Consider the following 24,218-nt stretch of genomic DNA (forward strand, 5'->3'; position numbering starts at 1 on the left):
TGCCTTTACAAAGCATTTTATGCAACCAGTTTAAATATTTTGTCCATCATAACATTGTTGTTCTAACAAACTCTAGTCCGCTGTCAAATGCAACTCCTCACATGCCCACAAAATGACGTTTCATCACACTCGTAGTGAAAACATTCAGTATAATTAATACATTGAAAAGAGGGTTGCAAATATCAGAAATATCCACAGTCGTTAATGTTAATGAATGAACAGAATACAACAGGTGTATTATTTTACTCACACACTAAAATCTGTGTATTTGTGCACAGCACAGAGTTACAGATGTTATGAACAGATGGGGCTTACTTGTAGTGTTTCTCTCATGAAACATAAACTGAATATGAGAAACTGTTACACACGATTACTAAAAGTAAATTCTCCCATTTAAAACAAGCCTGAAAATTAGATTCTGAGGTACTGTAATCTTCACGGAGCGCGTTTGACATCTGAACCGCTGAAGGGAAGTCTGGCAGCTGCTCCCGGGTATCCATCCTCTGGCAGTGCGACTTATACACAGATGCGACTTATGTGTGTGTTTTTTTTCTCTCTCAACAGCGTGATTTTTACCCGGTGCGACTTTTAGTCAGGTGTGACTTTATTTCTGGAAAATACGGTAAATAAATAAATAAAAAAATTATCTGCTGTGGCATTGCAAGAATTAATTTGCAAGAACAAATCTACAAAATGGAAAAGACACAATTTTTTTTTTCATTACCCAATTAGTGCTCTTGTCACATGTGACCTCATTATACAGCATACCTATGTTGCATTTTTTTGCGTAGCCGAATTTCAAACATTAAACGCTACTAAGACAGACATTAAACATTAAAACTATCGACAATGGTTATGTGGGATAGTGTTGTGCCATGGGATTTTTTAATTGTAAAAAGTTTACCATTCTGCATTCACCACGCTAATGGCTAATTATGCATGCGGCCAAAATCACATGACATGGACTTGAAGTTATCATCATCAAATTTGAAATTACATTATCAGAGACCCTGTTTACACCTGGTATTGCCATGCAACACGAATGCATCTCCTGTGACCAATTGTGTTAAGATTTTGAGGGGAGGGTCTCTGATTTCATCAAGACATACAACAATCACTGTGTTATTGTGTTACTGCAAGATAATAAACCGTGAAAAAGTCAGAAAAGACAAGAAAAAGTAAACAACACTGGCGTGCTGTTGCTGTCTGATGCTGTTGAAATGTAAGCACAAACGCAACATTTCGAGCAGAATTATGCAGAATTATGCGGCCTCATACCTGTAGGCAGAAGGACCGAGGCAGGAAGCTGCTGGGGTGGCTTTCTTTCTTATGAAGGCAAGCCGCGACTGCAACGTTGCCATGGTCATGTTCTCGCAATGAGGACAAGACCCATCCACGAACGAAATCTCCGTGTGGGCAGTGACCAGACATGTAAGACAGCGATCGTGGCCGTCAGAAGCGGAGAGATAACGACCGCAACCAGGAATAACACACAAACGGAAAGGCATCTTTAAAAAGATGTTCCGTGTGTGCCGCTCTTTTAGAATTGAAAATATACTCTTTTTTAGAATATACTCTTTTTGTTGTTCTGCTGAAGCGCCCAGGGGCTGAAATGGGAAATGGGAGAAGCCGCTGAAACGCGCCGTAAATCCAGCAGATGAGGTGAATAAACTCGGCGGATGAATTCAGCTCAATGAATAGAACCGCTCGGCTCTGAAGAGAAAATCTGAATGAGTGGTTGCATACCAGCTCCTTTTATACCCGTATGTCCGGGGGAGTGGCATGCAAATTCCACTCGCCAATTCCCACTGGCCTTTTTTCAAAAAGCAGAGGTGTTTGGGGCTCCCAAGAGTGACCCCTAGTGTCACTACATCGACACAACGTCAAGTGAGTGACAGATAGGGAATCAAGTTTCAACATAAAACAAACATTAAGATTTCTACCAAATGGTTCAGCGGTACATATTGAGGAATCGACCTCATTCCGACATAGAATATATGTTCTAATGTACCGACCAAATAGTGAATGTTGATTCAACATTGAAAATTGGTCGATGACTGATCCTGACCCTTACAAGTAAAAATAGACATTGAATCAATGTCTCCTTGCTATCTGGGACAGATGCACACACATCTAAACTCAGCTAACACTCCACTAAAATTAGGCATAATTCTGCTCGAAATGTTGCGTTTGTGCTTACATTCTGCATCAGGCAGAAACAGCACGCCGGTGTTGTTTACTTTTTCTTGTCTTTTCTGACTTTTTCACATTTTATTATCATGCAGTAACATAATAACACAGTGATTGTTGTATGTCTTGATGAAATCAGAGACCCTCCCCTCAAAATCTTAACACAAGTGGTCACAGGAGATGCATTCATGATGCATGGCAATACCAGGTGTAAACAGGGTCTCTGATAATGTAATTTCAAATTTGATGATGATAACTATAAAACATTTTCCAAGACCATGTCATGTGATTTTGGCCGCATACATAATGGGGACTCCAATGGCACCACCTCTGCCGGGTAACCCCCCACAGACCTCCCATTCCTCAGCACACTCGCTTGCCCTGGTCGGGCTCTCGGACAAGACCGCCGGCTCGTCTCAGGGCGAGTTCGACCTCTTATTTGGGGCCCGGGAAGACGATGAGCTATCGAACGCAGCATCAGAGAGCGGGCTCATCCACTCTGACGCAGAGGCTTTGGCTGGGCTTCCCCCTACGGGTGTGGTCGCCCAGCCTCAGGCCGACGCGGAGATGACGGACATGCTTTCCCGGGCAGCCGCGAGCTTTGGGCTAGAGTGGAACCCTCCACTCTCCCCTGAACCCTCGATGATTGGTTCCTGGTCCCAGAGCGCCACTCATGGCTGCACCGTGCCCTGCCCCGGTTCCTTTCTTCCCGGAAGTGCATGAGGAGCTGACAAGATCGTGGGGGGCACCTTTTACTACCCGGTCCCGATCCCCTTATTTCTCAGGAACGGGGCACCATCTGGCACCCGTGACCAGACCTCTGGAATCTCCATGTCTGGCCCGTGGACGGAAAGCGGAAGACCTAAGTGGCCTACCACCCGCAGTGGTAGACACAATCACTCAGGCTAGGGCTCCCTCTACGAGGCGCCTGAATGCCTTGAAGTGGTGTCTGTTCACTAAGTGGTGTTCTTCCCGACACGAAGACCCCCAGAGAAGCGCAGTCGGATTGGTGCTTTCCTTCCTGCAGGAGAGGCTGGAGGGGCAGCTGTCCCCCATTTCGGCACATCACGATGCAGTGGATGGTAAGTATTTGGGGAAGCACGACTTGATCATCAGGTTCCTGAGAGGCGCTAGGAGGTTGAATCCCTCCAGACCACACCTCATCCCCTAGTGGGACCTCTTTGAAGTCCTTCGGGTTCAACGGTGAGCTCCCTTTGAGCACCTGGAGTCAGTTGAGCTTAAGGCATTCTCTTTGAAGACTGCCCTCCTGACTGCACTCACTTCCATCAAGAGGGTTGGGGACCTGCAGGCATTCTCTGTCAGCGAATCGTGCCTGGAGTTTGGTCCGGGTTACTCTCACGTGATCCTGAGACCCCGACCAGGCTATGTGCCTAAGGTTCCCATGACCCCTTTTAGGGATCAGGTGGTGAACATGCAAGCACTGCCCCAGGAGGTGGCAGACCCAGCCTTGGTGTTGCTTGTCCGGTGCATGCTTTACGCACCTATTTGGATCGCATGCAGAGCTCTGAGCAGCTCTTTGTCTGCTTTAGTGGAAAGCGGAAAGGAAGCACTGTCTCCAAACAGAGGATCGCCCACTGGGTCATTGACGCCATCATGATGGCATATCACGCTCATGACGTGCCGCCCCCCGTGGGGCTATGAGCCCACTCTACTAGGAGTGTAGCGGCCTCCTGGGCCCTGACTAGTGGCGCCTCTTTGACAGACAAGGTGAATAGGTGTTACTGTCATTACTTTCTCAAAGATTGTGTTTTAATTTTAGGGACAAACCTTGTGGCATTTTCAGCAGTTATGTTCACAGAGGTCCAAATAAGCATGGCAAATGTTAATGTCTCAAGTTATCTTTATAATATTACAATTGTATGTCTCACAGCAATATAACATACATTTAAATACATTGTCATCTGCTGTACCTATATATTGTGCTGGGAAACAGTTGGTGTCTTTTGTGTTTTAAGGATTAAATATGATGATTTTATGATTCTGATTAGTAATAGGACTGTTAATAATACTGTTTAATAATGTCACTTCTATGTATTTTTCTATTTCAGAGAGACGTCCAGTGCCTTACTCCTGTTTCATTTGCTTCATGCTTCAGAAGGTAATAGTTTTTAGACAATAATATGTTTTGCATTCTTGAAATTTACACTAAGTGCATCTAAGCCCATCTTGTTGGCAGAGGCTATTTACACTAACTCCGCCCACCACTGCTCAAACCAAACTCAAGACAGCCAGGACAGATTTATTTGGGGTCAACTGTTGAGTTGTCATGCTGGAGATCCAGGTTCGAATCCCACCCCTTGACATACTTTTTCCCATGTCTCTACTCTTAATATTTCCTGTAATACAACTTATAGTAATAAATAAAAGAGATTCCTCGCAGTGATTTGGTCACAGTGAAGGTCGGGGGGTTGAGAGAAGGATTTGATCCGGATAAAATTAACCATGGTTTTACTGTAGTAATATTGTAGTAACCATGTGCTTTGGTGGAAACTATATAGTTCTGATGTACTAACCATGGTGTTACTACAGTAAAATGTTGTTAATAGTAGTTAATAGTAACGAGTGTTGGGGGTAACAAGACAAAATTAATGTGTTATGTAATCAGATTACTTTTTCAAGTAACAAGTAAAGTAACGCAATATTTTTTTATTTTAGACCATAATATCTGAGTTTATACACCTCTCCTTTCCCCGTACTGTGATAAATCAGGAGTAAAAGTTAGCAAATTTCAAGGAGGGTCATGATGGGCATTGTAGTTCTAGAGAGTGGAAGGCTTATTAGAAATGTTCAATGAAGTTGTAGTATGTGTGTGCATGATGGGCACTGTAGTGTGCACATGACAGGTATTGTAGTTCTTGAGAGTTTGAGCCATGCTTATCAGCAATGGGCAGAGCACAAGTTTTCTTTTAGCCCACCCTGAGATTTATGTTTTAAAAATTGCAAAATATTGCTGGTAAAGGAATGTAAATCTGAACGCTTCAGTGGAATCCAGTTGTACTCATCATTTGCAGCAGTGGATTTTTTTGTGCACTGGAGCTTAAATGAACAGCCATCATAAACTTTGCCATTGTCATAACAATCACAGCAAGAGTTAAGAAATGTGTTCTCGTAAGGCAACATTTTGTCAAAAATGTAACATTCAGGTAAGTGATACTTTGATTCTCACGACTGATTCATGTAGGCTGCATTTAAAAGTGTGTAAACACACATTTTCGTGGCATAAGATAGCACAGGCATAAGCCGGAGAAGTCTTCCCATGGCCACGGCATGATTATACAGATACATACAACGTGGAATGATCTCTGACTGTGCATCCAAATTTCTTTGTTTTAAAGCTGCTTGTAACTACTAGGACCAGTTTGCATCCAAACTGCTCTGTGTTAAAGCATTTAACATTCAACATTCGGTTGAGTGACATGCGATTGATTCAGGTGTAAATACACGCTGCATTAATAAAAATCAGTAAACGCATTTAGGCAGAGGGATTATAAGACTAGTCTTCCACTGGCCACGACATGATATATAGGGTGAAATACTTGCTCAATTCACTGACTTATGCAGCTGAACTGCTCTGTGTTAGAACTCCCTGTAACTGGGAAAATGGGATGAGAATAGCTGACTCTGGATCAGCAGCTGCAAGCAACGTTCTACATTGATTGTGTATGCAGAGAAAATATCTTAATTTCTTAAAATATTCAACATTATTGTTCTATAATAAACAAGTAATTTGATTTGTGAAACATACTATTTTGAAAATATTTTGGTAGCATTAAAAACGTTTCCATTCAAGTTGTATCAACATGCGCGTTTGCAGTTGTATGCGATCAACCAGTGGCGTATGTACGCACGGTGGATCAGCTCAAAACAAGCATGCACTTAGATTACTTAAGTGAAAAATATTCATTTATTCATCAGACTTATTCCTTGAACATATTAGTCTGGCATTCCCCACTGAATTTTATCCTGACTTCTGAAGAACATCTCAAGTTGTCTCTGACATTGTTGATGGGCAAAGCACATGATGACATATATGACGCAGGTTCAAGTGTTAGACTTTGCTGCTTTAGGTAAGACAGTGGTTATTCTTCATTATTCATACTGGCTGCCATGTTGATGGAAAAACAATTCATGCATATTCATGTTATTGATTCTTTAGTATAAATGTGATGTGAAGACCTACTGATTGTAGACTTTATAAATATCTGTTTTAGTATGTTGTTTTGACACGAGTATTGTACAGTAGTTAGCATGACCTGTAATGTCTCTACATATCTCTTGTATTTGTATTGAATGCACAGCAGAAGAGAGAGTGGCGGTGAGAAAAAAGTAACGCAAAAGTAATGTAACACTTTACATAAAAAGTAACTTTTTTATTTAACTTAATGCAAAGAAGATGCTTTTGTTGCTTTTTACACTTAGTGCAAATAGCCTCTGCTTTTTTTTGTTTTTTGTTTTTTTTTGAGGGATGCCTTTGCAGTAAATCCACCCCAAAGAGGCTCAAATACAGAAGACAGTAATATACTTTTTGAGTATTGTACTGCCAATTATCTCAAGATAATGTTTGATATACTGTAGAGTGGAGTTAAAATAGAATAACCTGTTATTTCTTTATAATTCTAGAATTTACATTCATAAGACTTGATTTTATTATGGAATGACCCACTGTTGAAATGCAGTTTCACTGTGATTGATGTCTTTTACCTTTAGGGGGGAACTTCTCAACAAAGCCACATCACATCACATCACATCACTGACTGGTAAAGGTTTTCTCATCATTGATTATTATTTTCCACCTTTGCAAGCTTACATGGTGCAGACAAAAATAAAGATGGCAATGGAAATAAATGTAGCCTGTACACTTATGATGCACATTAATTACTCCAGAAAAAAAGTACTTATAAATTATGTAAGGCTGCTGATCATTAACCCTTAAAAGGGCAAGAACATGAAAATACCTCATAAATTAATTTATGAAAACAAATTAATTTATTGCTGTTTTCTATCTGTGGCATGGGGGAGCGTGGTCATGTGTCTGTCTGCAGGAGAGAGAAAGCGGTTTAGGCTCATCACCTGGGCTGTAAATACTCTAACACTTGTCTCTCATTATAGTGATGGTGGAGGGAGACCTTATAAGGCATGCCAGAGCGTCAGAACTGGAGAGAGAGAGACCAGAAGGCACGAGAGAGAGTGACCAGTTATTTAGAGTGTTCTATTGAGTTTATGAGTTTTTAATATTATTTGACAGTTACCATCGAGTGTGTGCCTATCATTAAAGAAAGTGATCTTGAACTGTTTCATTGTTTCCTGACTTCTCCATTGCCCACGAACTCAATATTATCACAGTGATGCCGAAAACCCGGCTTTGGAGGATAACACCGTTATGGAGTCTACACCGCTGGACGAAGTTATCAAGTCCCTAGCCAGCATCCAGCAAGACCAACACCAAGCCCTCATGGAGTTATGCCTGGAGCTGGAACAACGGTTCCAAGCCCTACTCCAGGCACAAGCGGAGGACCGGCAGGTGTTCCAGAGCCTGATTGTCAGAGAGGGGGCTGGTGCTGCGACCCCCCCCCCCCGGAGCCCACCCCACCCATGTCCCTGCTGAAGATGGGTCCAAAAGATGATCCGGAGGCCTTCCTCGATCTGTTTGAGAAAACCACTGAGGTATGGAGGTGGCCTCCCAACCAGTGGGCAGCCCGCTTAGTGCCCTTGTACTCTGGGGAGGTGCAGCTAGCAGCACAACAACTCCCCGCTGCCAGCCTCCTTGATTAACAACACCTGAGGAAAGTCATCCAGCAACGGGTTGGTTGTAGCCACGAGCAGAGTCACCAGCATTTCAGATCGCTGAGCTTTGGGAGGCATGCCGCCCATTCGCCTTTGCACAACATTTCCGGGATGCCTGCCAGAAATGGTTGCTGGCCGAGGGAACCCGCGGTGCCATGGACATCGTAGATCTGGTGGTACTGGAGCAGTTCATCTCCCAGCTTCCCTGAGGAATGTCCAAGTGGGTCCAGTCCCACCGCCTGGTGTCGCTGGAGGAGGCTATCCAGCTGGCAGAGGACTTCATGGTGGCGTTTCCAGGTGGCAGCGAAGTAGTGACTTTTTTCTCTCTTCTCTCTCTTCCTCCCCAGTGTCCCATTCTCCCCCCCATCCCTCCCAGTTCCACCCTTTTACGGCTCCCTGGAAGAGGGGAGGAGCCCCCCCAAACCCCTCCCCTTGTCTGTCTCTCCTACTCCCCCAGCCTCTCTCCACTCTCCTCCCAGGTTGGTGAAGACTGCCCCCATGAGTGTGGAAGGAAAGCCTGGGATGGTATGTCAGAGCACTGCCAGGATCAATGTCCGGTGATGGAGGTGGGGACACTGATCCGGATCCTTGACCCTCCGCAGGCTGCCCCGATCGGGCGGGGGCATATCAGATACCAGTAAAGGTAAAAGGGGATACACATCAAGCTTTGGTGGATATGGGTTGTTTTCAAACCTCTATCCACCAATTCTTGGTGCAAGGTGGGGCATTAGATAAGAATAAACAGGTGAGGGTGAGGTGTGTGCATGGTGACATTCACAAGTATCCAGTGGTTACCATTGAGATACGATTCAGGGGAAAAGGCATAGAGTCAAGACCACGGTTAATTCCCACCTCACCCATAGGGGTGTCGAAGTGTGTGATGTGTGACGCTATGGCTGGAGAGGCGGTGCCAGGGCCGTCAACATCTGCTCCACGTCATGATGACGCAGACGAGGGAATTCCCGTACTCGGGCTTCCCTGAGGGGGATTTCCCTCTGGAGCAGTCGCGTGACGAGTCCCTCAAATACGCCTTTGACCAATTTAATGTAATTAGCTCCAGCCTAATGTTGTGCTCACATATCCATACTTTTCTATTATTAAAGAGTGGTTGTATTGAGTGATGCAGGACACTCAGACCAAAGAGAATACAACTCAGCTATTAGTACCAAAGAGCCGTCGGGAAACACTCTTCCAAGTGGCTCACTATAACCCAATGGCTGGTCACTTAGGGCATGAAAAGATTTTGAACCGTATAAAGAACCGTTTCTTTTGGCCGGGCATAGGCCAAAATGGTGTGCGGCGTGCCGTGAATGTCAATTGATGAATCCACAGGCCAAGCCAAAAGCACCATTGCGCCCTCTGCCGTTGATCGAGGTCCTTTTCAAGAGAATTGGCATGGACCTCGTCGGGCCATTAGAGCGGACTGCACATGGGCATCACTTTGTATTAGTTCTGGTGGACTATGCAACGCGATATCCGGAAGCAGTGCCTCTACGCAACATCTCAGCACGTAGTGTTGCAGAGGCACTCTTCAAAATTATCTCCTCACTGACCAGTGCACAACATTCCTGTCACGTACACTACACAAACTGTACGAATTATTAGGCATTAAATCAATTCGCGCCAGCGTTTACCACCCGCAAACCAACGGGTTGGTTGAACGATTTAATAAGACCTAGAAAAACATGATTCGTATGTTTGTACACGAAGACGCTAAAAATTGGGATAAGTGGCTCAAACCTCTGTTGTTTGCAGTACGAGAGGTCCTGCAAGCCTCCACAGGGTTTTCCCCATGTTAGCTACTGTGTGGGCATCTGCCACGCAGCGTGCTCGACGTCATACAGGAAGCTTGGGAGGACGGACCTTCGAATAGCAAAAACCAAATTCAATACAAATGCAAATGCAAAACTCCACACTTTGGGGCAGGTAACACAGGAGAATTTGCTCCAAGTGCAAGAATGTCAACACCGATTGCACGACAGGGGCACTCAACTACGCGAATTTGCACAGGGAGATAAACTGCTTGTATTGCTGCCCACTTCGAGCTCCAAATTACTCACCAAGTGGCAAGGTTGGAGATCTCGATTATGAGGTTAGGTGAACGGAGGGGCATGTCAAATCTACCACCTCATCCTCCTCAAACCATGGGGAGGGAGGCGGTGCCTGTAGCCTTGGCGACGGTAGTTCCGGAGAGGGTGGAGCTCGGGCCAGAGGTGACTCCCAAACCAAATTCATTCACCCCAGTCCCTTGTGGAGACCACCTCTCACTGTCGCTGCTTACAGACATTACCCGGTTGCAAGCAGAATTCGCGGACGTGTTTTCACCCCTTCCCGGTCGCACGAACCTTATAGAGCACCATATCGAAATCACCCCGGGGGTGGTGGTTCGCAGCCGCCCCTATCGTCTTCCTGAACACAAGAAAAAGATAGTTCAGGAAGAATTAGAGGCAATGCTTGAAATGGCGTAATACAGGAGTCGCACAGCGATTGGGCCAGCCCGGTAGTTTTGATACCGAAGAGCGACGGCTCGGTCCGGTTCTGTGTTGATTACCGGAAAGTGAACGCGGTGTCCAAATTTGATGCTTATCCAATGCCGCAAATTGACGAGTTACTTGATCGGTTGGGCGTGGCTCAATTTTACTCGATGCTGGACTTAAAGGGTTATTGGCAGATCCCTTTAACTCCAATATCATAAGAAAAAATTGCTTTTTCCACACCGTTAGGATTACACCATTTCGTGACGCTTCCGTTTGGTTTATCTGGGGCCCCGGCCACATTTCAGCACCTCATGGACAAGATCCTCAGACCACATACGGCATATGCTGCCGCATATCTAGACGATATTATCATTTATAGTAATGACTGGCGGTGGCATATGCAACATCTGAGGGCTGTCCTGAGAGCGTTGTGACAGGCGGGACTCATAGCCAACCCGTAGAAGTGTGCAACTGGGCGGGTGGAAGTTTGGTATCTGGGGTTCCACTTGGGTCATGGGCAGGTGCGTCCACAGGTTAATAAAACTGCAGCAATTGCAGCTGCCTGATGCCCAAGACCAAAAAGGAGGTAAGGCAGTTTTTGGGGCGGGCGGCTGGAGGTTTGTGCCTAGTTATTCTGATGTCACCAGCCCGCTGACTAACCTTATTAAAAAAGGGGCTCCCGATCTGGTCCAGTAGACAGAGTCGTGCCGACAGGCTTTCCTTAAGGTAAAGTCTGCACTTTGTGGGGGGCCACTATTACATGTGTTGGGCCTCATGTATTCAGATAGAAGACAAAAGCAGGCCTAACACAGTCGTAAAAAACATAACTCAAGCCCCCACCTTCTAAGTCGTAAATTTTACTGATAAAAATCGTGCCAAAATCAAACAAAGGGTGTCCAAAACAGATTACAGATCCATGAAGCCTTGCTCACTAAAGGATCGAGATCTCAACTCCTATTGGATGAGGCACACAACAGAACATCCCACAAACATGACATCATCAGGAGTTGAAATAATTCTGAAATGCGTCCAGAATTCGCTTCCAGCGAATTCGTTCACCGAATAAAGACGTAGCTTTTGCTGCTCTTCGGTGCAACCTCATGGCACAAGGAAGTAATGTCCGACTTGAAACTGTAGCCATACAATCTCCATCTTGCTGGACGAGTTGAGATTACTCTGTGTTCAACCGAACACACGGATCCGAAGGAGACCGCCGAGCAATTCGCATCTTCATCCGTTTGCCTACAGAAGTGAAGAGATTAAAGATTTCTCTTCCATCTTCAATCAAGTCGACATTTCTGAGTTCTCCGCCAGCCCGCAGAGAATCAACAGCCGTACCACCCACCGACAGAGCGCGGAAACGGCCTCCCGTCATCACACGAGCCTCAAGGAACTGGGTCAAAGTTAAAGGACGGAGGAAAACACATTCTACCTGTGTCCTCATGCGATTCAAGTAAGAGGTATACGTCTGGGCAGAGATAGAATATTATAGCGTGTTATTCTTGTGTTTCAAGGTTTTTGCTTGTACAGTTTACGGATCGCCATGTCTGCTTATTATTAATACTCAGGGTATTAATTATCACAAATTTGTTTTGCTGTATTGTGGTCCAAATAAATTGGATTGTGCAATTTTGCCATCGCGGGTGAGACAGCAACTGAGTTCATCCATTAAAGAGTCAAATAACAAGGGACTTTTACGAGCCCCGCTCGTAAAACCGCGTCTCTGAGTGCTGAACGCAGCTGCTTTCTCTCCCGCTATCGCGAAATCGGGCTGTCATTTAATCATCTCTCTCTCTCTCTCTCTCTCTCACTAACCACGCTGACACACACACACACACACACTGTCACACACACACCTTATGTGTTATAGGATTATTTTTATTTCCATATCTAATCATATCACTGTTTAGTTTGTAATTGTAAGTCGGAAGTTTATTGACTGCATTGTATTAATTATTAATTGATATTACTGCATAAATAAACTTTGTTTATATTACAAAGAGAAGTGTTTTGGTTTGTTTTGGTTTTGCATATGCCTGTGTCATGCTGACGGGATGTCAGTGCTCGGATTCAAACCTTCATTCATTGTTTTTTTCCCAAAAATCGATATTCTTCGGATGTCGATTTTCCTAAGAAAACAATCTGATATTGAGACTGTTTTACTATTCGGTTATTAGTCCCTGATTTCAGGGTGGTGCCCCGTCAATGTTAATCCTTATTAATATTCTATTGATCTTTGATAATTGATAATTATCTTTGATTGAATTTGAATGATCAATAAGCTAGTGTTAATTTTAATTAATGTTTCATCAATGTTAACAATTAACGATTATCTTTGATAATTGTTGATTTAAAGGATTAAAAAAAGCTAACATTGATTCTCATCAATGTTCTATTGATTTTAATAATTAATAACTAACTTTGATAATTATTAATTATTGCTAATAACCAAACTTGCTCCTAAACATAGCACACTACATTTACTGGAGTCCCATATGAGGTTTTAATGAGTTAGATCCAATTAATTAATTTAAATATTAATTAATAACTACAGAAATAATTATTAATTATTTCTGATAGTAACACTGATCTAAACAACCAGTAAAGCCCTACACATACACCTGACTTCCCTCTCTCCTTTATTTTGCGACTGATGCATCTGACAGGGGGCTGGGGGTGGTGCTTTCACAGGAGGTGGGAGGGGAGGAACGGCAAGTGCTGTTTATTAGTCGCAAGCTCTCCTTCAGGGAGACAAAGTACAGTACCATCGAGAAGGCGTGTCTTGTGATTAAGTGGGCTGTTCTTACCCTCTGCTACTACCTGCTGGGGCGGGCCTTCACCCTCTGTTCTGATCACGCTCCTCTGCAGTGGCTCCACCACATGAAGGATACTAACACGCGGATTACCTGTTGGTATCTGGCTCTTCAGCCCTTTAAATTCGAGGTGATCAACAGACCGAACTAAACACCAATAAACAACATGTAACCAGCATACAGAGAGTCACGATAATCCAGCCATGAAGTAATAAGAGCATGGATCACAGTTTCAAGGTCTTTACCAGAAAGAAAATGCTTTAATTTAGCAACAGACCTCAACTGAAAGAAACTTCCCTTAGTAACGTTTGTCAAACAGTAATGATTTGTCAAAAATGACCCCAAGATTTTTGACATGCATATGTATATTGGAGGAGAGCAGACCTAACTGGGCTTCAATGACAGATGAAGTCCTGGCAGAGCCTACAATCAATACTTTTGCTTTCATTTAATTGCCATCCAGCCTTTAATTTCCTCAAAACACATAAGAAGAGAATCAACAGTCCAGCTGCTATCAGGCCTAACTGGTAAATAAAATTGTGAGTCGTCTGCATAACAGTGATAGGAGACTTTATATTTTTGAAAAATGGAGCACTGGGGAAGCATATAGAGAGTGAACAATAATGGTCCCAGAATAGAACCTTGGGGCACACTGCAAGATTGGGGGCTGTTGTAGAGGAAAAATTACCTATATTAATGGGGAAAGTCCTCTCTCTCAGTTAGGAGGCAAACCACTGCAGAGCCAGACCCTGAATACCCACCATACACTCCAACCGTTTTAAAAGTATTTTGTGATTAATCGTGTCGAATGCTGCGCTCAGATCCAATAAAATCAAAACAGCACTTGATCCTAAGTCTAGTGAAAGTAAAATGTCATTAGTTACCTTCAGAAGAGCAGATTCAGTACTATATAAGGTTCTAAAACCAGACTGGTACTTTTCAAAGATATTAAAAGAATTAAAGTATGTGAATAAACAACTTTCTCCAAAAGCTTTGAGATGAATGGCAACTTGGAGATAGGCCTGTAATTGGTATATACAGTGGGATCGAGGTGCATTTTTTTTAAAGCTGAGGCTGGACAATTGCATGTTTAAAACTAGCTGGGACTACCCCATTTGCTAGAGGAGCTGTTAATAATTGCAGTCACATCAGAGCTCATCATTTCAAAGACATCTTTGAAAAGATGAGCAGGCAGTATATCCATTTTACAACTTGAGCACTTCATCTTAGAAACTAAATCAACAAGGTGGGCTGAAGAGACTGGTTGAAAGCAAGTTAGAGAGCTGAGTGGCTGGAATACCAGCGGTGAATAGAAATTTGCAGGCTGAATAGAGGCCTTCATTTCTTGGACTTTCTGAGTGAAAAATGTAAGAAACTTCTCACAGGTTTCAGTGGACACATCAGGACAGGCAACAGAAGCAGGGTGTAATACAGAGTCAGTGGTCTTATACAGCACTTTGGGCCTATTTGCATTCTCTGAGATTAATTTAGAGGAAATTTGATTTGGCCATTTTCACTGATTTTTGGTAGTTATTTAAGCAAGTCCTTAAAACTTCATATAAACCTAGAGTTTGTCTTTCTTCTACTTCTGCTCAGCGATTCTGCACTCTTGTCTGAGAGTGTGGGTGTAGTCATTTAACCAAGGCTGGATGGCACCTTTGCCCTTAACTTTCCTGGCCTTAACAGGAGCAACAAAATCTAAGGCAGACGAACATGATTTATTAAAAACTTCAACCAGCTCCTCAGTATCTAGACCATTGAATCGAGAGTCTGAGAAATGGGCCTGGTAATAGTCTGTAAATTGACTAGCAGTTGAGGAATGAATGCCCCGAGAGTAATATGAGGACTGCGAGTTTGTGGGTGGAGGACCTGAACCGACAGAATCAAATACAATTGAATAGTGGTCCGAAATACCAACATCAGAAATCTTTAGATTGGTTACAGAAAAACCATAAGACAAAACCAAATCAAGTGTATGACCCAAGTTACAGACTGTAAAAAATGTAAGGATCCTAAAAGGCATAAAAAAAATCCTTCACTAGAGGTTTGGATGGACAACAAAGGTGGATATTAAAATCACTGAGAATCAGCAGTCTATCACTACGAGATACTACGTCAGAGAGAAAATAAGAAAATTGATGGATGAAGTCTTTGTTATATTTTGGAGGTCTGTACAACAAAGCACATAGCACAGGACCCATGATGTCAATCTTTAATAATTGTATCTCAAAACTCGTGAGCATGTCAGTTTGCGGAATTTTACATCTAAAATTGTTTTTAAAAATTGTGGCAACACCACCGCCATGTCTAGATGTCCTTGGAGAACTGAAGAACCCACAGTCCGGGGGAGAAAGTTCTCAGAGAGCAATGAAGTCACCAGGGCTGAGACAAGTCTCTGTCACAAATAATAAATCTAAAGAATGTTACATAAAAAAGGCAATATTTGAATTACATTTTTTCTTTTTCTTTTTTTTTAATTTTTTTTATTGCAGGTCTTGTAAGACAGAGAATTTACAGATGATGGCCTTAACCTGTGTCAACCTGGACAGATGTCTATTCCAGTCCTACCTACACCACACAAGACTTTTTTCTGCTTTTATATGGCTGGCTATCTACTTGCTAGTTCTCTTAAAAATTAGATGTATGCAAATATAACTTGAACTGCAAGAGCAAAGAACTTGATCCAATTGCAGAGAATCCCTTAAGTTAAAGGGATATTTAATCCAAAAATGGAAATTCTCTCATCATCTCCTCACCCTCATTCCATCCTCATTCCAGATGCGTATGACTTTCTTTCTTTTGCAGAACACAAACAAAGAAGAATATAATATTCAGAAGAATGTATAAACTCTGTAGGTCCAGTAGTTTAATCAATGTCTTCTGAAGTGATCCAGTCGGTTTTGGGTGAGAACAGACCAAAAATATTTTTCACTGTACATCTTGCCATTGCAGTCTTCAGGCACGATAATGATTTCTAGCTCAATTACACTTCTTAGTGCTTGACACATGCACAGAGTGCTAGATGGCACTAGGAAGTGTATCGAACTTGAAATCATGATCGCCAAGAAGGCTGCTGAGTTATATTTTGGTCTGTTCTCACCCCTAACTGACTGGATTGCTTTTTGGAGCTTCAAAGTTTTGGTCACCATTCACTTGCATTGTATGGACCTACAGAGCTGAGATATTCTTCTAAAAACCTTCCTTTGTGACTGCAGATAAAGGAGTGTCATACACATCTGGGATGACATGAGGGTGAGTAAATGATGAGAGAATTAATTTTGTTTGGGTGAATTAACCCTTCAAGAAAACCTTTAGATATAATTGTAAGCATATTGTCACTAAGGGTTTGCTTAATTTAAAGGGATAGTTCACCCAAAAATTAAAATTATCTCATTATTTACTGTCCTTCATGATATCACAGGTGTGTATGACTTTCTTTCTTCAGCAGAACACATTTGAAGAAAAATATAAAAAATATCTCAGCTCAGTAGGTCCTTAAAATGCATGTGAATGGTGATCAGCCTTTTGAAGCTCCAAAAATAACAGACAGCGGTTAAATGAATGTCTTCTAAAGTGATACCATCGCTTTTGGTCAGCAGCCGTATACGCATTCACGAGAGCACCACATACACGTCTCTCATGTGATGAATATGTGTTGGCATGTTACTGGCATAATCTCATGTTTTTCTTTCGGTTGAGGCATCTAGGAAAAGCACACAAATGCACCATTGTGAGTAAACAAACAGATGAATACAGATCTAAACCAAAATCAACAAAGCTTCTATACAGAATTCCTCCTACTCAGCTGTAAATAGCGCTGTTCTTCCACCTGTGTCGCACGTGCTTCAATTCTTGCATGAACATGCCGACACGATTATGTCACATGCGCATACTGCTTATGACCGGAAGCAATGATTTAGTTAAAAAGGATTTAAATATTGATCTTGCAATCGTGTCACTTTAGAATACATTATTTTAACCACTGGAGTCGTATGAATGACATTTATGCTGACTGTAAATGATTTTTGGAGCTTCAAAAGTCTGATCAACATCCACTTGCATTATAAGGACCTACGGAAATAAAATATTTTACTATTTTTCTTCAAATGTGTTCAGCAGAAGTCATACACATCAGGGATGGTATGAGCATGAGTAAATGATGAGAGAATTTTCATTTTTGGGTGAACTAACCCTTTATTATTGCTCCCTCGCAATAAATTAACCATGGTTTTACTTTAGTAAGATTGTAGCAAACATGACTTTAGTAACCATGGTAAATCTTGTAGTAATGGTTTTTAAATACCATGGTTAAAGAATGGATTCTCTAGTAAAACAAGGTTTAATTTTCATAATTTTCAAGGTTTCATTTTTGTTTTCAGCAGTAACAATAGTTTAATTATGGTAGTAAAACAAGAGGAACCACAAAATTAAAATTTTATTACCATACTTTTCATTGTCCTGTGTTATTACAATGGTTTCACTACAAGTATCGTGGTTAAAATATGGTTACTACTAAAACCATGGTAAGATTTGTGGTTATGGTTTTACTACAAATACCATTGTTCAACTATGGTTACTGTACTAAAAGCATGTTGTAGGGCTTTACTGGTTGTTTAGATCAGTGTTACTATCAGAAATTATTTTCTGTAGTTATTAATTAATATTTAAATTAATCAATTGAATCTAACTCATTAAAACCTCATATGGGGCTCCAGTAAATGTAGTGTGCTACGTTTAGGAGCAAGTTTGGTTATTAGCAATAATTAATAATTATCAAAGATAATTATTAATTATTAAAATCAATAGAACATTGATGAGAATCAATGTTAGCTATTTTTAATCCTTTAAATCAACAATTATCAAAGATAATCGTTAATTGTTAACATCGATGAAACATTAATTAAAATTACCACTAGCTTATTGATCATTCAAATTCAATCATCAAAGATAATTATCAATTATCAAAAATCAATAGAATATTAATAAGGATTAACATTGACGGGGCACCACCCTGAAATCAGGGACTAATAACCAGATAGTAAAACAGTCTCAATATTAGATTATTTTCTTAGGAAAATCGACATCCGAAGAATATCGATTTTCCGGAAAAAAACAATGAATGAAGGTTTGAATCCGAGCACTGACATCCCATCAGCATGACACAGGCGTATGCAAAACAAACCAAAACACTTCTCTTTGTAATATAAACAAAGTTTATTTATGCAGTAATATCAATTAATAATTAATACAATGCAGTCAATAAACTTCCGACTTACAACTACAAACTAAACAGTGATATGATTAGATATGCAAATAAAATAATCCTATAACACATAAGGTGTGTGTGTGACAGTGTGTGTGTGTGTGTGTAAGGAGGGATGCGCACAAAATGGCGGACGTGACTCTCGTGGAGAGTATGTCACACGAGACTTCTGGCCAGGGAATATGACCGCGAATGGGGGCGGAGAGAAACCAGTCAATGGCGTCTACCAAAGCTGGGCTTTAGCATTTAAGCTATCTACGAGCCAAAAATGTGTGCCAGAATGATTGTGAGGGGTCGCGTGCGTGTGTGTGTGGTTAGTACGAGAGAGAGAGAGAAGTGACAGCCCTAAAGCCGATTTTGCGATCGTGGGAGAGAAAGCAAATGTTAGTTCATCCCTCAGAGATGCGGTGGACGGCTCGTAAACAGTCCCGCGTACTTTGACTCTTTAATGGATGAACTCAGTTTACCTGTTTCACCCGCGATGGCGAAATTGCACAACAGTCCAATTTGGTTGGACCACAATACAGCAAAACAAATTCGTGATAATTAATACCCTGAGTATTAATAATGAGCGGACATGGCGGTCCGTAAACTGTACAAGCAAAAACCTTGAAACACAAGAATAGCACACTGTAATATTCTATCTCTGCCCAGACGTAAACCTCTTTCTTGAATCGCATGAGGACACAGGTAGAATGTGTTTTCCTCCGTCCTTTAACTCTGACCCGGTTCCGTGAGGCTCGGGTGATGACGGGAGGCCATTTCCTCGCTCTGTCGGCGGGCGGTATGGCTGTTGATTCTCGGCGGGCTGGCAGAGAACTCAGAAATGTCAACTTGATTGAAGATGGAAGAGAAATCTTTAATCTCTTCACTTCTGTAGGCAAACGGATGAAGATGCGAATTGCTCAGTGGTCTCCTTCGGATCCGTTAGAGTGTTTGGTTGAACACAGAGTAATTTCAACTTGTCCAGCGAGATGGAGATTGTATGGCCACAGTTTCAAGTCGGACGTTACTTCCTTGTGCCACGAGGTTGCACCTGAGAGCAGTGATGAAACTGCGTCTACACACTGCAAGCAAAGTTGCTGGAAGCAAATCCCGAAAGCATTTCAGAGGTATTTCAACTCCTGATGGTGTCATGTTTGAGGGACGTTCTGTTGTGTGCCTCATCCAATAGGAGTTAAGAGTTTGATCCTTTAGTGAGCAAGGCTTCATGGGATTTGTAGTCTGTTTTGGACTCCCTTTGTTTGATTCTGGCGCGATTTTTATCAGTAAGATTTACGACTTGGAATGTGGGGGCTTGAGTTGGGTTTTTACGACTGTGTTAGGCCTGCCTTTGTCTTCTATCTGAATACATGAGGCCCAACAATGTTGTTGTTTTTTTGTTTTTGTTTTTTTGCGATGTGGTCACATGCGTTTTTGACTACCTCCATATGTCGTTTTTGTGATCTGATTATAAAAAGTTTTAGATTCCATTTACACCTGTATTTAGAGCTGACCACTTGTAATCGGATCACCTGAAACACATCTTAATACCAGGTATAAATCGGGTCAGACTTGTGGCTTTAGTTCCATTGTTTTTGTTTTTTTTTAAAGCATAAATGTACTTTTATTCATCATTTTACACAATGGTTGGTCAGTCTATCATTGATTATGTTTTTTATTTATTATTAACATTTTTATTGATTCATAAATTAACACAAAGAAAAAAACAACATATAGACATTGAATCAATCATTTTAAACATTAAACCCCCACTATATCCCCTCCCCCTACCATACTCCCACCCCACCCTGACCCCCTACGAACACCCCTGTGGTCAATAGAATATAGGCAGACACACAAAAAAACTCAAAACTAAAAAAAAAAAAAGAAAAAAAGAAAATACAGTATTCAAGTATAATAAAAAAAAAACAAAAAAAACAAACAAACTCTAAATTACTCCCTCCACCGCCCCTCCTCGAGATTCCCCCAAAAATGCTATGTAATTGCCCCATTTCTTATTTTAAAAATCCCTAGCTTCCATCCTTCTGCTCGACCCCTCCTCGAATGCAGCCACTATTCCCATCTCCGCGCACCACTCCGGGAACGAGGGTGCTCCATCCGACTTCCAACTCCTCAAAATAACCTGCCTACCAATCATCACACTGCTCAAAACCCAATCCTTCATGTACTTATCCTCCAAATCCATGACCTCCCCATCTCCCAAAATACAGAGTCTAGGGCAGAACGAGACCTGAGTGCCCAACACATCACACACATTCATACATTAAAAAATATGTAAAAAATAGATTTTTTTTATATCTAAGTCCCTCATTTCATCTGTTGTCTATTGCTCAATTGGAAACATTTTAGTCTCAGATCATGCCCTGGTGAGTTTAGAGATGTTGCCGCATACAGAGAAAAAGAAATCATACAGCTGGCGCTTTAATGTATCCCTTTGCAAAATCCTGATTTCCAACAAATGTAAAAGACTGAAATGTTTATATGGAGACCAACTGGTCCTCAGTATCCTCTGTGGGCGTGGCTTGGGAGGCACTTAAGGCATTTCTTACGGGCCGGATCATACAGAATGCCTCATTCATCAAAAAATCCAAAGCACGGGAGCTCGTGGAGTTGGAAGGGAATATTAAAAGTGCAGAGGTAGAGCTGAAGTGCCGAATGTCGTCTGATGGCCTCTGAGAATTGACTTGTTTTAAATACAGATATAATACTATTTTGTCGCGGAAGGTGGAGTTTTGGTTATTCAGGGCAAGACATACTTTGAGTCAGGGGATAAAGCAGGGAAGCTTTTGGCTAGATATATAAAACAGAGAGAGTCTTTTTCTACCATTCCCTCAGTGAAATCTGCTTGTGGTGAAATTTTTACCTCGGCCATTAATATTAATAATGCTTTTAAAGAGTTCTATCTTGATCTTTATAGTTTCACGTCTTCGTCTACTGATGAAGATATTAGAAATTGTGTGTAACCATTAGAACTCTCTAAACTGACGACTGAGCAAAAACTTTCTCTTGATTCTGAGATAACCTTGGAGGAGCTTGGCGAGGTAATTAGGGCCCTGCCTACAGGCAAGACTCCAGGGCCAGATGGCTTTGCCACTGAATTTTTTAGATCTTATACTACAGAATTGGCACCACTTTTGTTAAAAGTTTATAGGGAATCATTAAAGAATGGAAAGCTTCCGCCAACCATGACACATCAATCTGATTCTTAAAAAGGACAAGATCCAAGCGAGTGTAAAAGTTACCATCCAATTTCCCTGATCCAGCTAGATGTAAAAATTTTGGCCAAAATTCTGGGTAACCGATTAAGTAAAGTTATGACATCTCTTATACATAAAGTTCAGGTGGGGTTTATTAGGGTCCGCAGCTCTTCTGATAACATCATGCGTCACATCAATATCATGTGGTCAGTGGCGAATGATCAGACTCCGGTCGCTGCCATCTCACTTGATGCCTAAAAAGCATTTGATATGGTAGAATGGGATTATCTTTTTAAGATTTTGGAAATGTATGGGTTTGGAAATACTTTTATTGGATGGATTAAGTTACTTTATAGACACCCTGTAGCAGCGGTACAAACAAATGGATTTCAGATTATTTTACTCTGAATAGGGGCACTTGGCAGGGTTGCCCTCTTTCCCCATTATTGTTCTGTCTTGCCCTGGAATCATTAGCAGCCGAGATAAGAAGGGAAGATGATTTTCCAGGGGTGATGGAGGGAGGTGTGGCACATAAGCTTTTACTTTACGCAGATGATATTTTGTTATTCGTCTCCGACCCCACTAGGTCTATGCCTTTCCTCCACAGAATTATCAATTCCATTTCTGAATTTTCAGGATACAAAGTCAATTGGTCTAAATCTGAAGCTTTGGCTCTGACAGCATGCTACCCAGTAACGGCTTTCCAGCCGGGCATCTTCCAGGTCTCCCCAAGATTTTGTATTACTATTATGCACATTGGTCACTTCCACCTGAGAGAGCCCCTCCCTGGCTCTTTATTGAACAGGAGTTCCTTGCCCCATCTTGCCATTGCAAAGTCTTTCCACCAAGCTGTCCAGAGAAGTAAAGACACATACCGTTATCTCACACGTGCATTTAGTGTGGACAAAAGTTTATCGCGTGTTCAACTCTGACATTTATCTGAACCTTGCCGCAAGTATTTGGTTAAACCCGAAATCGTGCATTAACAAGTCCCCTTTCTGCTGGACAGAATGGATTGAGAAGGGTGTTACTATGCTGGGTGACCTGTATGAAAATGGAACATTGAGATCCTTTGAAAATATTATACAGCAGTTTGGGATTCCCAAATCTCAATTCTTCAGGTATTTACAGCTGCGCCATCTACTCTGTACCACCTTTGGGTGTAGTACGCAGCCCCCTAAAGTGGCAGACACTCTTGGGATGGTGCTTGCTGCTTTTAGAAAAGGTCATGGAGCTTCAGCGTACTATTCTTGGCTAATTCAGCATCTAGGGGACAGGGTTCTAACATCTCTTAAGAAGTTATGGGAGAGAGACCTGAATTTAGTACTAGAAGATAGAGAATGGGGTAGGATTTTAAAAATGTCAAGTCTATGTCTAGGGATGCAAGGGTCTGCCTCATTCAATTGAAGATTCTGCCTTGTCTTTATTGGACCCCCTGTACAGGCTTGGCCTTAAAGACACACCTACTTGCTGGCGATGCCGGATGGAGGATGGGGACATGGCCCATGTTTTTTGGTCCTGTGTTGAGATTCAGAAGTTTTGGTCTGGGGTTCAGAGATTTGTCTGTGAGGTCTTGGACACTCAGATTTTATTCTGCCCCAGACTTTGTATTTTGGGTGATGGGGCGGGTATTAATATTATAAATAAACACATAAAAAACAGTGTTTTTCATGAGTGGTGCACCGAGTTGGGCAGAGTGTCGGCTTTTGAGGAGATATCATATATACTACAAGGCAGGTTGGGTGGTTATGGCAGGAAGTGGGGCACTTATTTGGCCTTCCTGGAGGGTTGAGGGGGAGCAGTAGTGGAGAGGGACAACTGGGTAATTAATATGTGGAATCGTTTTTTTTTTTTTTTTTTTTTTTTTTGGTTGGTTAATTTCTTTATGTCTTAGAGTAATTTCTTTGAACTGCATGTTTATATGGTATGTGTGTCTGTTGCTATTTAATGTCTGACCACTGTATGTATGTTGGGTGATGGGAGGGAATGTGTGTGTGTGTGTGGGGGGGGGGGGGGGGCATATATGGATACAAGTTGATTCCATGTTTTCATATGTTGTCTGTGTTCATTTTAATTTTGGAATTAATACAAATTGTTAATGGCAAAAAAAAAAAAAAAAAGAAAGCTTTCCTTTGCTCCTCGCCTGGCGCAACACGAGATCTTTATCGGATGATCTCAGAAATTTGGCCAGAATTGATCAGGGCCTGTCTCCCCCAGCCGATCCGTGAGCCGGGACTCTGTGAGCTCGCTCGATTTCCAGTTTATGGCCTGTTATGTCAAGCAGACTTGGGAAGAGCTCTTCAAGGAATTTCACCATATCTCTGCCCTCTTCATGTTCAGGAATTCCAACAATCCGTATATTATTCCTTTGGCTCATATTTTCGAAATATTCAAGTTTTTCCAAAATGTGTTCCAAGTCTGTTTTGGATGCGGGCAGATTAGCAGATAATTCCCTCTCCGATGACTCCAG

Source organism: Myxocyprinus asiaticus, chromosome 14 (genome assembly GCF_019703515.2).
Source record: "Myxocyprinus asiaticus isolate MX2 ecotype Aquarium Trade chromosome 14, UBuf_Myxa_2, whole genome shotgun sequence".
Classification (NCBI taxonomy): Eukaryota; Metazoa; Chordata; class Actinopteri; order Cypriniformes; family Catostomidae; genus Myxocyprinus; species Myxocyprinus asiaticus.